The 7532-nt window shown below is 41.4% G+C and overlaps 1 protein-coding gene across 1 annotated transcript in view; it reads left to right on the top strand.

The window, feature by feature from the left end:
• Nucleotides 1–503: 503 nt before the first annotated feature.
• LOC111969960 (polyhomeotic-like protein 2) overlaps nt 504–7532 on the top strand; it is a 59519-nt gene continuing 52490 nt past the window's right edge. Inside the window, exon 1 of the mRNA XM_023996370.3 lies at nt 504–646. The gene's annotated coding sequence lies outside the window, so the exon portion shown is untranslated. The remainder of the gene's footprint in view (nt 647–7532) is intronic.

Below are 7532 nucleotides of genomic sequence, written 5' to 3'. Positions count from 1 at the left end.
ATTGCAGCCCCTACCCTCTGACATATAACATGGGGTTGCAACCCTTCCCCCACCCCTGAATTCTACCTTGGGCGAGAATTGCCATAATTTAGTGGAAGACAATAGCAGTTCGCATGTAATTGTGGTTTTATATGATCATTTTGAAAATGCCAATTTTGACATTATTTTTTCAGAATTGATGCTGACCTCATTAGAGGAGATATTTAACAATGCAACATTATTTTATTTTTTGCTCTCCCTTTCTTTTTGATCATACGGTATTTTCAAACACTGCGCTGTCTACATAGCTACCAATATAATGGCATGAGCCAATAAAAGCCTGACAAGGGTTAAATCCCTATGTGTTGCTATGGAGACCATGACAGGTTCCGTAGTGCCGATTTGACAGGCGCATGGAAGGGTACCGGAGGGACCGGGTCTGAAAGGGAAGGGGGAGTGCCAAAGAGGTACACGTTCTGTCCATTGGGTGAATACATGTCACATGTTCTATTTCGGAACGCTAATGCATAGATGTTTTTCCTCACACCCGCGCTGGTTTATTCCAAGTGTATCGTATTCAACAATATCCAGTAATGGTGTAGCTAGAATAGCAGGAAAGAAGCACGAGAGTATTTCCAAGCAGGGAAGTACAAGGATTTCGTGGAAGGTATGGCAACAACATTTTATTTCGTTATGAAAGGCCGTTCTTGGCCTCGGTCTTCTAGTTGTACTTCTGCGGTCAATGACCGTGTTTGTCTGAGCATGTGCATGCTAGTCGGGAGGGACCTTTTTTTGAGCTGACAGCAACCTTCCGTGTCTGACTGACAGAGCTGGCTGGCTAACATTAGTAGCTACTAGCTAGCTAGACAAGAGGAACTTCAGTGCATGCGTGCAAAAAAACAGGAACACACATCAGTTAGAAGGCCTACACGGAACTATTTTGTGGATTAGATTAAACAAGGAATTGGTTTTAAAAAACAGATGCAAGGATCAGTTAGCTGGTGCTCAGCTCTTGCATGCACCTTTGCATGGGCTGCACATCTACGAACACAGCGCTCCCTCCCTGGACACTTTTGGAGGGGATAGGTTGGTGCCTTTTGAGACCGTGTCCCTTGAGTCACGAACCCAAGGTCGTGAGGGGGAAGGGTTGGTTATTTTGACAAGTGCAGCATGTCTGAACTAGAGGCCTTAGTTTTGGACCCGTTGCGAAATGGACCTGGGGCTTTCCCATCCCGACCCCATATGCATAAATGTATATTTTTTTAATATAGAGACCCGTTCCCGAACGGACCCAATGACAACCAGACCTGGTCAGACCCGTTTCCATCCGAGTGAAGGAAGCAGCAGAAAAGTCAATTTTGAAGATGGTTTATTAACTGGAGTTGTAAAGCATGAGGTAGAGCGAGGTGACGCTCTTAGCGGGGGCTGTGCGTGGGCTACTGTGAGTGTGAGCAAGTGACACTGGGAGGAGAGAGGGAGCGAAGGCAACAAACCAAGCCAACTTGCGCCATAGTAGACTAATAGCTGCCATAGCTAGGTTATGTATCAGCCAATATGATTAACATTACTACTGGTCTTGCCTGCATGAAACCGGGAGAAGCTAGTTAAGCTAGCTAGCTAGGCTAATTGAAGCTGCATGCACATTCTCGTCCTACAGTTACAAACCACATCTCCATTCAGAATATAAAGTAGCAGCCTACCTTTTGGCTCTTGGTCATTGTTGCCTACCCTTCTTTAATTAACTGATTAGATATCTTCTAACTTTTGCCCCACACGGAGGCTCTATGACTGTAGCCTATTGCCGCTTTGGTAACTTATGATTGACCAACAACAAGCAGCAGCATAAATTATACTCTTTCTTTCTTGCAGAAGTCATGTTCGGATCTGTATTAGTCCTTCCGGACAAGTCAGTTAAAATTACACATTCCCGTGACGGGTGACAATCAGATCTGACCCGTGACATTTATTTCAAATTCTGGATCCAGACCCCTATGGGTCCTGGATCGGGTCTTGAGTGTTCGGGTACAGGTGGATCCATGTAGACCTCTAGTCTGAATGTTCATTGTAGTAACAGGCTAGTTATGGCTCTTTCAGTGACCCAAATGAGACCAACAAGATAGGCTACATGACTACCCCACAACTCCGTACAATGTGTATGTTTGTGTATGTGCATATTACATACTGTGCCTTCAGAAAGCATTCATACCCCTTGACTTATTCCACTTTTTTTTACAGCCTGAAATCAAAATGGACAAAATATTTTTTCTCAACCATTAACACACTATATTTGCATCTTATACATTTTTTTTTTTACAATTCTTCCAGCTCTGTCATGTTGCTTGTGATCATTGCTAGACAGCCATTTTCAAGTCTTGCCATAGATTTTCTAGACGATTTTAAGTCAAAACTAACTAGTCCACTGAGGGAAGTTAAATGTCTTGGTAAGCAACTCCAGTGTATATTTGGCCTTGTGTTTTAAGTAATTGTCCTGCAGAAAGGTTCATTTTTCTCCCAATGTCTGTTGGAAAGCAGACTGAAACAGTTTTTCCTCAACAGTTTTTCCTCTAGGATTTTGCCTGTGCTTAGCTCTATTCTGATTATTTTTATCATAAATAACTCCCTAGTCCTGGACAAGCATACCCATAACATGATGCAGCTACTGCTATGCTTGAAAATATGAAGTGGTACTCATTGATGTGTTGTGTTTGATTTTCCCCGAACGTAACACTTTGTATTCAGGACCTAACGTTAATTTCTTTATTTTCATTTAGTGCCATATTGTAAACAGGTGCATTTTATTTTTTTCTGTACAGCCTGCATACCACTGCTGGCTTGCTTCTGAAGCTAAGCAGGGTTGGTCCTGGTCAGTCCCTGGATGGGAGACCAGGTGCTGCTGGAAGTGGTGTTGGAGGGCCAGTAGGAGGCACTCTTTCCTCTGGTCTAAACAAAGATCCCAATGCCCCAGGGCAGTGATTGGGGACACTGCTCTGTGTAGGGTGCCGTCTTTCGGATGGGACGTTAAACGGGTGTCCTGACTCTCTGAGGTCATTAAAGATCCCATGGCACTTATCGTAAGAGTAGGGGTGTTAACCCCGGTGTCCTGGCTAAAATTCCCAATCTGGCCCTCAACCATCACGGTCACCTAATAATCCCCAGTTTACAATTGGCTCATTCATCCCCCTCTCCCCTGTAACTATTCCCCAGGTCGTTGCTGCAAATGAGAACGTGTTCTCAGTCAACTTACCTGGTAAAATAACGGTAAAATAAAATTAAAATAAATAAAATAAAAAGGCTTCCTTTTCACTTTGTCATTTAGGTTAGTATTGTGGAGTAACTACAATTTTGTTGATCCATCCTCAGCTTTCTCTTATCACAGCCATTACACTCTGTAACTGTTTTTAAAGTCACCATTGGCCTCATGGTGAAATCCCTGTGCGGTATCCTTCCTCTCCGGCAAATGAGTGAGGAAGGATACCTGTATTTTTGTAGGGACTGAATCTAGGCCTATTCATACACCATCCAAAGTGTAATCAATAACCTCCTTGGTCTTTGTGTTTAAAATTCACTACTCAACTGAGGGACCTTTACAGATAATTGTATGTGTGGGGTACAGAGATGAGGTAGCTGTGAGAAAATTATTTTAAACACTACTATTGCACACAGTCCATGCAATTTGTGACTTGTTAATCAATTTTTTACTCCTGAACTTATTGAGGCTTGCCATAACAAAGGGGTTGAATACTTATTGCCTCAAGACATTTCAGCTTTTCATTTTTTATTCATTTGTAAACATATCGAAAAACATAATTCCACTTTGACGTTATGGGTTATTGTGTGTATGCCAGTGACAAAATATTTAATTCATTTAAAATTCAGGCTGTAAATACTTTCTGAAGGCACTATACCAATAGTCACTATGTTAGCTGTCAAACTGGAGAAAAGTATGTTCTATTACCCAGAATTTCCTCAAGGCTTTTGAGGTTAATTGTACTGGGACTCTCTTTTATTGCTCAGTATGACTGAAAATTATTATGGATAGAGTATCTCCCCTTGGACCCCAGGTCACAGTGCTCTGGGAGAATCATCGGAGTAGTGTGTTCAAATAGTACATTCTCAAATAGTACATTCTCAATTTACAGTCATACCCATCATAGTGTGTGTTAGTGGCAGGTTGGCATTTATTGAGATGACTCATACTGGAAGCAGCTCTGCAGTGGTCACTAGCTGGCACAGACACAAAGTCAAAATCAGATTTGAACCTTATCCCTAACCTTAACCACACGCCTAACCTTAAATTAAGACCAAAAAGCACATTTTTGTTTCTATTAATTTTTACGATATAACCAATTTAGCATTTGCAGCTTGCTCATCCAGTGGAAACTGCTCAGTTCTGCCTCAAGGGCAAGACTCGTGACAAAAAAACTTGTGTGTGATTCTCAACACACTCATATTACCCAACCTAATCAGCTGTTCAGATTTCAGAATATATGACCACAACATGCTATTGGCCAAGGCACTGATTCAATTGCATTCAAGGCTTCTGAAAGACTTTTGAAACATGCAAATCTATGGTATTGGATTAAAGTAGAATTATTTTATGGTTTAGATCCTAATCTGTAAATAAGCAGGAGGGGGCACTGACCTTGCCCCTTGGCTTGCCCCTGGCCCACCCATAATGCCTCATCAAATATTTGTATTTATTTACCTCCTTATGGAGAGCTAATCCTTTCCCACAGAGATCATCATTTTGGGGCGGCAGGTAGCCTAGTGGTTGGGCCAGTAACTGAAAGGTTGCTGGATCGAATCCCCGAGCTGACAAGGTAAAAATCTGTCGTTCTGCCCCTGAACAAGGCAGTTAACCCATTGTTCCCCAGTAGGCCGTCATTGTAAATAAGAATTTGTTCTTAACTGACTTGCCTAGTTAAATAAAGTACAAAATAAAATCCCCCACAGGGAAGAGACCTGGTCATGGGGGATTGGTTTCTGCAGACTTTAGCTGTATGAACCCAGCATCCCAGGCCCCTTGTCTTCTACCAGGGAATACCAATTAAGCCTGGCCCTCTACTGCATCCCAGGGAAAGTGGGATAATTAAAGACTGTTGCTGTCATGGCAGTCTGGGCCCCTTTGTGGATGGACGCTTGGCGTTAGTTTGAACCAGGAGTGTCAGTGAGTGTCTGCTGGCTTGTAACTGAAAAGTAATCTTTTTTCATCGATGACTAAACAAGATTAGTTGCCAATTTCACTTTATTGACTGAAACTAGAGTTAGTTCAAAGTAAGCAGTGAGACAGTTCATGTCTAAGGGCAGGCTAGCCTGTATTTATCATTATGACACTGAGGTGTCACAGCACATTGTGTCCCAGCGCAAACATTTCTTAAAACATTGAGAATGGTACCAGAGCAGAACATCCAGCCAAGGGTTTTGGAAGACCTTGCCAGACCCTGACTATCATGACAAAACAAGGGCATAGCAGACCAGTCACCCAGCTGCATCGAAGATAGTTTACTGGTAAGGAGCCAAGTCAGTCAACATCTGGTTTTGCCAGTCTTGTCAGGTCCTCCCAGGGGCAGGCTGGCTCACAGCTGGCATGCTAAATGTCTTCTGATGAGGCCAGGGCTTTCAATACTCTGTGCTCACTACCAGTGATCATGCCTGACCTATTTCTACCTTTGTAGGGGAATGGTTCTTTTGAGATTGAGTCATAGAATAGTGTCTGGGTTGACGCATATTACTAATCTGCGGCTTTGGGAGTGCTGTTTGATACAGGTATTTATAGAGTGGATTAAGTGAGGAATGTTCGGTATGGGATGAGATATTGTGGTTTTGTTATTTAGATTTACAGGGGAGTCAGCAGGATTTTAACACGTAACAATTAGGCTAAAGGCATCAGCATGTTTCAGTTCGGGAACAAGTGTGCTCTCATACTCCCTTTAACTTCTCTAGGATAGGGTGCAGAGTTTTCACTTAGGGAAAAATAGCGTGCGCAATTTCAACTTCGTGCTACTCATCCCCAGAATATAAGATATGCATATAATAGTAGTAGTAGATTTGGATAGAAAACACTCTGAAGTTTCTAAAACTGTTTGAATCATATCTGTAAGTATAACAGAACTTATATAGCAGTCAAAACCCTGAGGACTAACTTTTTTATTGTTCAGTTCCTCTATGTTCAATGGATTGTGTTGGGCAAACCAGAATTCTAATCAGTAAATGCGCAGTTTCTACTGCTTCCACTGGATGTCGCCATTGTATGGAAAATGGTTAAGGTTTTTTCTTAGTGAGGTGAAAAAGATATTGACCCGGAAGTGGAGTGACGTCGTTTGTTTATGTTTGAGATTTGGGCAAGACATGAAATGTTCCGTGAGTTTGTTGATATCCTGTATTGAAAACAGGTCAATCTGTCTTCAATTTGATCGATTATTAACGTTTACAAATACCTTAAGCTGTATTACAAAAGTACTTTGAAATGTTTTGGCAAAGTTTAGAGGTAATTTTTTTTAGATATTGTGTCGTGATTTTGCTCAAATTGAACGCTGTTTTTCCTGGTACAACGGCGCCAAATAAATGGACAATTTGGATATATATGGACGGAATTAATCGAACTAAAGGACCACTTGTGATGTTTATGGGACATATTGGAGTGCCAACAAAAGAATCTCATAAAAGGTAATGCGTTTTTTATATTTTATTTCTGCGTTTTGAGTAGCGCCGGCATGGTTGAAATATGCTTCTCTCTCTTTGTTTACTATGGTGTATCCTCAGATAATAGCATCGTTTGCTTTCGCCGAAAAGCCTTTTTGAAATCTGACATGTTGGCTGGATTCACAACGAGTGTAGCTTTAATTTGATATCTTATATGTGTGATTTAATCAAGTTTAATTTTATATAATTTTTTTGAATTTGGCGCTCTACATTTTGACATGGCTGTTGGGACGCAAGCGTCCCATCTATCCCAGAGAGGTTTTAAAAGACCTTCGCTTGAAGTACCGCAATAGTATGGGTTGTTTGTTTTGAGACGCCTTAGTCAGTATACACTTCCTCAAAATAGTCAGAATTAATCTAAGATAACTCAAGAAATATGTTTATTAATTTGGATGTTTTTGCCCGGGGACCTTAGTCGTGCAATAGATGTTTGGTGCAGTATTTCACAATTAAAAATGTGCATGAAAACAAGACATCTCTCGTTGAATGACACCAAACACTTTGTTGAAATTTCCTTACTGTTGACCAATCACTGACGAAAGGACATAGACTTCGACTCCGGACTTTGGCTTGCCTTCAGAAAAAATGTGTGCCCGAAAAAACCCTCACCAAAGTCAAAAATGAACAAAAATGTCATCATAATAATTCCAAAACCTCTTCCGAATTGTTTTGTTTGGAAAGCATGCAGACGCCTTAAGTGGCATTCTAAATTACGATGTAGAGAAGAACAGAGTGAGCAGGCAGGTCCCTTGTGTAACAGTACTCTTCTTGCGTTGTGTACAATCAATCCTCGACACGAACTCCAAAGTGTAGCACCAGTCATGGAGATTTATTCTGATAGGAACAGCACA

The sequence above is a fragment of the Salvelinus sp. IW2-2015 genome, linkage group LG11, assembly GCF_002910315.2.
Source record: "Salvelinus sp. IW2-2015 linkage group LG11, ASM291031v2, whole genome shotgun sequence".
In the NCBI taxonomy this organism is placed as follows: domain Eukaryota; kingdom Metazoa; phylum Chordata; class Actinopteri; order Salmoniformes; family Salmonidae; genus Salvelinus; species Salvelinus sp. IW2-2015.
Note: the sequence above shows the minus strand (reverse complement) of the source record. Positions and strands in the feature narration are given on the sequence as shown.